The sequence below is a fragment of the Pteropus vampyrus genome, unplaced genomic scaffold (genome assembly GCF_000151845.1).
Source record: "Pteropus vampyrus isolate Shadow unplaced genomic scaffold, Pvam_2.0 Scaffold81, whole genome shotgun sequence".
In the NCBI taxonomy this organism is placed as follows: domain Eukaryota; kingdom Metazoa; phylum Chordata; class Mammalia; order Chiroptera; family Pteropodidae; genus Pteropus; species Pteropus vampyrus.
Genome location: NW_011888862.1, coordinates 4,896,829 through 4,905,935, shown reverse-complemented (window position 1 = coordinate 4,905,935; position 9,107 = coordinate 4,896,829). Strand labels below are relative to the sequence as shown.

The following is a 9,107-nucleotide window of genomic DNA, read 5'->3' as shown; positions in this document are numbered from 1 at the left end:
CACAAAGACTTGAAAGAGTTTAGAGAGAAAGACGTGAATATTTGGCGGGGAGAAGTGTACTGAATGGGGAAGGACAGAGCATGTGCAAAGGCTTTGAGGCAAAATATGCTTGGCTTGCTCAAGGAACAGCAAGGAGGCCAGTGTGGAGAGGAATAAGTGAGAGGGAGAGTAGAAGAGTAAGAAGAGGTAGGGGTAGTGTAGTGCTGGACCATTTGGAAATTTATGGGCCACCGCAAGGATTTCGACTTTCACTCTGGTTGACGGTTTTGTGGAGTGACTCAGTCTTATGTTAGGCAGCATATTAGTTACTGTAGTAAAAATAGACTATAGGGAACAAGGACAGAAGCAAAAAATCCTGGAAGGCAGTTACTGCAACAATCCAGTAAAAGTCTGTGGACACTTGGTCCAAGATGGTAACCAAGGAGGTGATATGAAGAAGTGAGGTTCTGGATATATTGTGAAGGTCAAGCCAATAGGATTTGCTGATAGATTGGATGTAGGGTATGAAAGAGACTAGCCCTATATCTATTAGAAAAATTAAATTCATAGTTTGAAAGCTTACTGTAAAGGAAACTCTAGACTCAGATGGTTTCACTTGTAAATTCTATCACATGTTTATGGAAGAAATCACACCAATCTTACTAAAACTCTTTCAAAAAATAAAGGATGTGGGAACACTGCCCAGTTCATTTTGTACTGAGCATCACTGTAATTATAAAGCCTGATAAATGCAATACAAAAAGAAATTTATAGTCCTGTCAAAATGGTGAAATAGGTAAACACTGTGCTTGCCTCCTCTCACAACCACATCAAAATTACAACTAAATTGTCTACGGCCATGCCACCCTTAACACGCCTGATCCTGTCTGATCTCGGAAGCTAAGCAGGGTCAGGACTGATTAGTACTTGGATGAGAGACCACCTAGGAAGACCAGGTGCTGTAGGCATAAAAAAAAAATTACAACTAAACTACAGAATTGGGAGTCACCTGAAGTTTAGCTGAACAGAAGTCCTGCAACTGGGGACACACATAAGAGGCCACCTCAAGACTGGTAGGAGGGGCGGAGACATGGAACAGGCTGGTGCCACACCTGTGTATAGCGGTTGAGAATGGAAAGAAATATCTCAACTGCAGAGGTCCCCCTGGAAGAGCAAGGGGTCCAGGTCCAACACCTGGTTCACCAGCCCAGGGTTCTAGTGCTGGGAAGAGGAATCCCCACAACTTCTGGATATAAAAAGCAGTGGAGATTATGACCTAGTGAGATGGAGTGCTCAAGAATTCACAGACTTTCCTCTTAAGGGGCCTGTGCACAGACTTACTGACTGATGGATTCACTCGCCCTGAGCTCCAGCTCTAGGGCAGCAGCCCGAAAGGTGCCAGGGGCACATGGGGAGGAACTTCCCTAACCTGGTGAAGGAAATAGGCCCACGAGTCCAGGAAGTACAGAGAACCCAAAGAGGCCCATATCAAGACACATCAGAATTAGAATGTCAAAGGTTAAAGACAAGGAGAGAATCTTAAAAGCAGCAAGAGGAAAGCAGTTAGCTATCTATGAAGAAGCTCCAATAATACTGGCAGCTGATTTCTCGACAGAAACTTTGCAGGCCAGAAGGAACTGGCAAAAAATATTCCCAGTGATGAAAAGCAAGGACTACAACCAAGATTACTCTACCCAGAAAAGCTATCATTTAGAATCGAAGGACAGATAAAGAGTTTCCCAGACAAGAAAAAGCTAAAGGAGTTCATCATCACCAAGGCGGTATTACAGGAAATGTTAGAGGGACTTCTTGAAGAAGAATAAGAAAAAGGGGAAAAAAATAAAAATATAAAAAATAAAATGCAATAACTACATATCTAGCAACAATTACTTTCAATGTAAATGGATTAAATGCTCCAATCAAAAAATAGGGTAGCTGAATGTATAAGAAAATAAGACCTTTACATATGCTGCCTACCAGAGACTCACTTCAGATTGAAAGACACACACAAACTGAAAGTAAAGGGATGAAAAAAGATGTTTCATGAACATGGAAACCAAGAAAAAAAGCTGGGGTAGTAATACTTCTATCACACAAAATAGATTTTAAAACAAAGGCTATAATGAAGACAAAGAAGGACCCAGTAATCCCACTTCTGGGTATTTATCTGAAGAAATCCAAAACACTACTTTAAACAGACATGAGAATCCATATGTTCACTGCAGCATTATTTACAGTTTCCAAGTTATGGAGGAATCCGGGGTGTCCATCAATGGATAAATGGATAAAGAAGAGGTGGTGGTGATGTGTGTGTGTGTGTGTGTGTGTGTGTGTGTGTGTGTGAGTGTGTGTGTGTGTGTGTGTATGAATATTACTCAGCCGTAAAAAAAAGAATGAAATCTTGCCATGGCAATAATATAGATGGACCTGGAAAGTATTGTGCTGAGTGGAGTAAGTCAGACAGAATGGCAAATGCCACATGATTTCACTTACATGTGGAATCTAAAGAACGGGATAAACAAATAAACAATAGAAACAAGATCTTAAATACAGAAAGCATTTTGATGGTTGTCTGATTAGGAGATGGAGACATGAGTGAAGGGGGAGGGGATTAAGAAGCACAAATTGGTAGTTACAAAATAGTCGTGGGGATGTAGGGTATAATATGTGGAATATAGTCAGTAGTATTGTAATAACTACGTATGGTGCCACATAGGTGCTGGATTTATCAGGATGAGCACTTCATAAGTTATATAAATGTCTAATCACTGTGTTGTATACCCGAAACAAATATAATATTGTATGTCAACTACAATTGAAAAAAATAAAAATATAAAAATTAAAAGAAAAGAAATTTATAGACCAAAAACCTTCATAAACATAGATATAAAAAAATTCTTAACAAAATATTGGTAAATGGAATCCAACAATATATAATGACCACATATATGATGACCAAGTAGGGTTTATCTCAGGAATGCAAGGTTATTTAATGTTTAAAGATTAATCAAGGTAGTTCACCATATTAACAAAGTAAAAAAGAAAAACTATATGATAATTTGAATAGATGCAGAAAAGCAAATTCGACACCCACTCATCACCATAAAACTCTTATCAAACTAGAAATAAAGGAAACTTATTCGAGTTGATAAAGGACACCTTTTAAAAACCTGAAGCTAACTTTATACTTAATGATGAAAGTTTGAATGTTTTTTCCTCAAGACTATGAAAAGGCAAGGTTGCCCTCTGTCATCACTTCTATTCAATATTGTACAGGAGATCTTAGCCAATTCAATAAGGCAAAATTTAAAAATTAAAAGAAATAAAAGGCAGAATAATTTAAATGGAAAAAGTAAAATTGTCTATATTTGCTAATGACATGACTATTTACATACAAAAGCCTAAATAATCACAAATAAGGACGTGGTTCCATAGTGTAGCGGTTAGAACGTCTGCTTTACACGCAGAAGGTCCTCACCCCAGTGGAGCCACAGTCCATGGTCTATAGCCATGCCACCCTGAACAAGCCCAATGTCTGATCTTGGAAGCTAAGCAGGGTCAGGGCTGGTTAGTACTTGGATGGGAGACTGCCTAGGAAGATCAGGTGCTGTAGGCATATATAATAAAAAGAAAAGAAAAGAAAAAAATAATAACAAGTAAATACTAGGACTAGTAAGTTAATTTGGCAAAGTCACAAGATACAATATAAATTTTAAAAATCAAGTGGTGTCACAAACAACTGGAAAATGAAATTTAAAAATTGATTCCATCAATAGCATCCAAAATCATGGAATAAGTCTAGCATATAATATGTTATAACATAAAATATAACATAATAAATCTAACAAAATACTTCTAAGAACTTTAAAAGTAAAAAACATTGCTGAGAAAAAATTTTAAAGATCTAAATAAGTGTTGAGATGTATCATTTCATAGATTGGAAGATTCAATATTATTATGATATCAACTCTCCCAAAATTAATCTGTAGATACAAAGCAATTCGAATTAAACTCTCAGCAGAGTTTTTTGTAGAAATTGAAAAGCTAAGTCTAGAGTTACATGAAAAATCAAGGGACATAGAATAGTCAAAACAACTTTGAAAATAAAAACAAAGTTAAGAACTTTCACTACCTGATTTTATGACTTATTATAATGCTAAAATTATCAAGACAGTGTGGTACCGACATAATGACTGACAAATAGATAACAGAACTGAATAGAGCCCAGAAATTGAATGCCAATTATATGATCATCTGATTTTTATAATGATACCAAAGGAATCCAAAAAGAAAAGAATAGTCTTTTGAACAAATGCTGCTGGACTAATTGGATATCTATATGGAAAAAAAAAAAAAAAAAATTACATCGGCCATCCACCTCACAAAAAAATTAATTTGAGATGTATCATAGACCTAAACATAAACGTTAAAGTCTTAAAGTTTTAGAAAACATATATCTGACAAGGACTGGTATCCAGGATACATAAAGAACTAAAATTTAATAACAAAGAATAAAAATAATTATCAGAAAAATGCAAATTAAAACCACAATGAATTATCATCTTACGCCTGTCAGAATGGCCATCATTAATAAAACATAAAACGACAAGTGTTGGCGAGGATGTGGAGAAAAGGGAACTCTCATGCACTGCTGGCGGGATTGCGAATTGGTGCAGCCGCTATGGAAAACAGTATGGAGGTTCTTCAAAATTAAAAATAGAACTACCATATGACCCAGAAATTCCACTTCTGAGTATTTATTTGAAGAAATCCAAAATTCTAATTCAAAAAGGTATATGCACCCCCATGTTCATTGCAGTGTTATTTACAACAGTCAAGATATGGAAGCAACCTAAGTGCCCATCAATAGACGATTAAGATAAAGAAGAGATGGTACATATATATACAATGGAACATTACTTGGTCATAAAAAAGAATGAATTCTTACCCTTTGCGACATGGATGGACCTAGAGGGTATTATGCTAAGTGAAATAAGTCAGACAGAGAAAGGCAAATATCATATGATCTCACTTATGTGTGGAATCTAAAGAACAAATTAAACAAACAAACGAAACAGAAACAGACTCATAGATGCAAGGAACAAGCTGATGGTTGCCAGATGAGAGAGGGGTTGGGGGCAGGGTGAAAAAATTGAAGGGATTAAGAAGTACTAATTGATAGTTACGAAATAGTCATGGGGATGTAAAGTAAAGCATAAGGAATATAGTCAATCGTACTGTAATAACTGTGTATAGTGCCAGGTGGGTACTAGACTAACTGGGGAGATCACTTCTTAATTTAAATAAATGTCTAACCACTATGCTGTACACCTGAAACTAATATAAAATAATATTGAATGTCAACTGTAGTTGAAAAATCAAAAAAGGCGGGGATAAGGTGAAGGGGAATGAGGTTAAAATTTCCAGGTATAGAACAAATAAGTCATGGGGATATGGTATACAGCATAGGCAATATAGTCAATAATATTAAGATAGCATTGTATAGTGTCAGATGGTTGCTGGTCTTATCATAAGGATCACTCTTTAGATATATAAATGTTGAATAACTATGGTGTACACCTGAAACTAATACAATATTGTATGTTAACTATATTTTAATAAAAATATTTTTTAAAAAAGAACCAAAATATTTTTAAAAGGGCAAAATGTTTGAATAGGCACTTCACAAAAGAACATATACTAATGGCCAAAGAGCACATGAAAAAGTATTTGACATCATTAGTCATTATGGAAATGCAAATTAAAAACAATGAAATACTACATATCCAATAGTATAGCTAAAATTAAAAAGACTGACATTGCCAAATGTTGGCAAGTATTTGGGAGAATCAGAACTTTCGTGTATTGTTGGTATGAGTGTAAAAGTGTTCAACCCATTTGGCAATGGTCTGGCAGTTTTTTATAAAACTAAATAAACATACACCTATGCTATGATTCAGCAACTCTTCCTAGGTATTACCAAAGAGAAATGAAAATATACACAGCCAGAAAAAGACATGTACACAAATGTTCATGGAAGCTTTATTTTTAATAGTTGAAAGTGGAAACGACCCAGGTATCCACCGATAAGCAAACTATGTTACATTCATAACAGAATACGAATTAGCAATAGAAGCCACCAATACACATTACGATATGCATGAGTCTCAAAAACATGCTGAATGAAAGAAGCCAAAAACAAAAGAATACATTACTATGATTCCATTTATATTAAATTAAAGAACAGGCAAATCTCATCTCTAGTGGAAAATAATCAGGACAGTGGTTTCCTGGTAGGGAAGAGGGTGTGAGGTGGGGACAGTGTTTGCCTGGGAAAGGGCATAAAGGAAGCTTCTAGAGTGATGTCAATGCTCGATATCTTGATGGGGGTTTGTATTCATCAAAATCAGTGGATGTACACTTAAGATTTGTGTATTTCCTTGTATGTAAATTTTACATCAAAAGAGAAACTTTAGACAAATACCGAACTCTAATTAGTAATATAAATGCTTAAGTATGTGGAAGGAGTGTACAGATGTCTTCAATTTACCTTGAAATGCATCTAAAAATAAGATGAGTTGATATAGGTGATCAAGCAAGTATAATAAAATATAAATGGTAGGATTGAGGAGATGGTATATATATATTCACCATAAAATTCTTTTGACTTTGTAGTATTTTGAAATTTCTCACAATAATACAAAATTTAAAATTAAAACTATATACATAACAACATTGACATTCCTTCAAAATAAATTTCTTTTTTCCAAAAAGTACAATACTTAGATGTTGATCTGGAGCTCAGTGTAAAAGAATTAGGCAGGACCGATTCATCAGGCATTTATTAATTCATTCAAATATTTAACAGTTATTTATTGAGTACTTACTATGTGTCAGGCACTTGAAAGAAAGCAAAAATGCAGAACAGTCCACTCAATAGTCACCTAGTTTCACCCACAGTAACCTACTTGGAGAGGAATATTTTGGGGAAATGAGGTATGACAAGAAAGCCCTTCATTCACAGCTATTTTTTATGTTATATTTTGCCCATTAAAGAAGCCATTTTCAAGATGGAAAATTAATATTGTTAAATAGGAAATAATTGCACAGATGCCAGTGTCAACTTTAAATGGTTCCTTGAACGTGTTTTCAACCTTGGAAGCAGAAAAATTGAGACTCGAGGAAAAAGAGGGCTTCACTCACATAACATGCATTTTTTAAAATATTGGTGTTATGCTGACAGATCTGGAGAGTTCTAAGTGTCCTTTCCTCACAAGAAGCTATTACGCACAAAGTTTGGACAGGGCTGGAGGACCTACCAACAGAAGGGAAAGGGTTTCAAAGCTAAACCTTAGATTGCCATGCCTTGAGGTCTCTACTGGAAAAGGAATAGCCAGCCACTGTCTCAGCTAAACAACTGGTCTTGTTTCCCAAAACGACACTGGATTTATTAGATACATATTATTAAATACATGATTTCCCAGTGTAATTCAAGTTACGTCTTGAGGTGGAGCGCAAACCTGGTGAATGTTTTTGCATATAAATGTATTCTGATCTTTGAATTCTTGCTTCTCTCAGACGCAGAAGCAAATTTTTAGGCTGGGAATCGGAAATAATCCCAGTTACATACTGCTCTAATTCACATTATAGCAGTAAATGTGACTCTGAGTAATTCAGATGTTAGGAAGTATAGTTGAAGAGAGAGGTAGAGGCTGAGAATTTACCAGTCAGAGAATTCGAAGCCCTGCTTGCTGGTCTGGGTGCTCTGACATTTACTTCGGCTTCATGACTCAGTTTCCCATTCTTTTTCCTTGGGGACTATCCTACTCCCTGTTTTGTCCAAATTACCATCAAAGTTTCTATTATTTGAAAGCCTAGTTAAAACATCTCCTTTTCCTTCAAGGGCCTGGAAGAGGAGTATCTTGAATTTTATCTTCTTCATCTTTCCTTTAATCTCCCCTCTCTTCCCTAAGAATAGGGGTAGCTTTGAAAGGGAGAAAAAGTCACAATATGGGCTGGTTTACAGTTAGAAATGGAACTGGAGTGAGATAGTTGTCCGCATTTTCTTCAGAATGTGAAGGAATGGTGGTGCAAATAACATTTGTGGATTCTCTAAATTCAAACTGAGTATTTTCATCATGTAGGTGGTGAAGCCATGTACTTGCCCTCTCTCTGCTGCTTCTATGAAACACTACCCAGTTTCTACGATATGAGTCCAGGTATCAGCTTCTCTCTGTCTCTCTGTCTCTCTGTCTCTCTGTCTCTCTGTCTCTCTCTCTCTCTCTCTAGCTCCTTTCCTCTCCTTCTCTCCCTCTCCCCACCCCGCCCCGCCCCGCTGACTCTGTTCACCAAAGTGCCCTCTAACAAAGGGAAAAATAAAGAACATGACGGACAGTTCTTGTGTCCCAATAAAATACAACACGTGTGCATGAGTGCACACACAAATGCTTTTCCTGTGTGTCCCAAGGGCTTTGCCACATCGCTGGCTCTAGCATGTGAGCAGAAACCATAAATAAGATGTTGTTGCCCCACGAGACAAAAGCATAAATCAGGCTCAGAACTTAAATTTTCCTTTTACTTTAATCTGGTTCTTAAATATCTATCGGGCCTGGTCGCTCACAAGTGGTAGGACAAAGTCATAGGACAAATGCTGTTCATCCCTACGAATCCTTACTCTGCAATTCGTACCCTAAAACTGACCCAGGGAATGGGTTCTTATTTTATCCACTGCTCTCATTTCTCCAGATGACTCTCTTGAAATTCCCCTAACAGGAAGGAAGTGTCTCTCCTATTCAGTCTTGCCTCAAAGCACTTGTGGACTAAATTCACTAGATTTCTTCTCTATCTCAATTCAGCTTTTGAGTCAATCCAAACCTCTTTATATTACCATTAGTCCTTGCTCACACCACTGCCTATGTTTTTCTAATTTTTATGTAGAAATCTATGGGTTTTTCTCAGCCACTGCTCAGTGAAAAACACAATCAAATTCTTCCTTCACTATTGATTGAAAATTCAAGAGCTAGCATTTGCGTCTACAAATACTACTTTCATCTCATAATTGCTGCTATAATGAGGATTCTTTTTGGTCTCAAGTGACCAAAACCCAGTTTGAATTTACTGAAGCACAA

General features: G+C 36.5%; 1 long non-coding RNA gene and 1 pseudogene across 1 annotated transcript in view; one reads left to right on the top strand and one right to left on the bottom strand.

Annotated features, from left to right (window-relative positions):
• LOC111741658 overlaps positions 1–9,107 on the bottom strand; it is a 189,171-nt gene that overhangs the window by 77,917 nt on the left and 102,147 nt on the right. The window lies entirely within an intron of this gene.
• Positions 829–947, top strand: LOC111741696 (annotated as a pseudogene).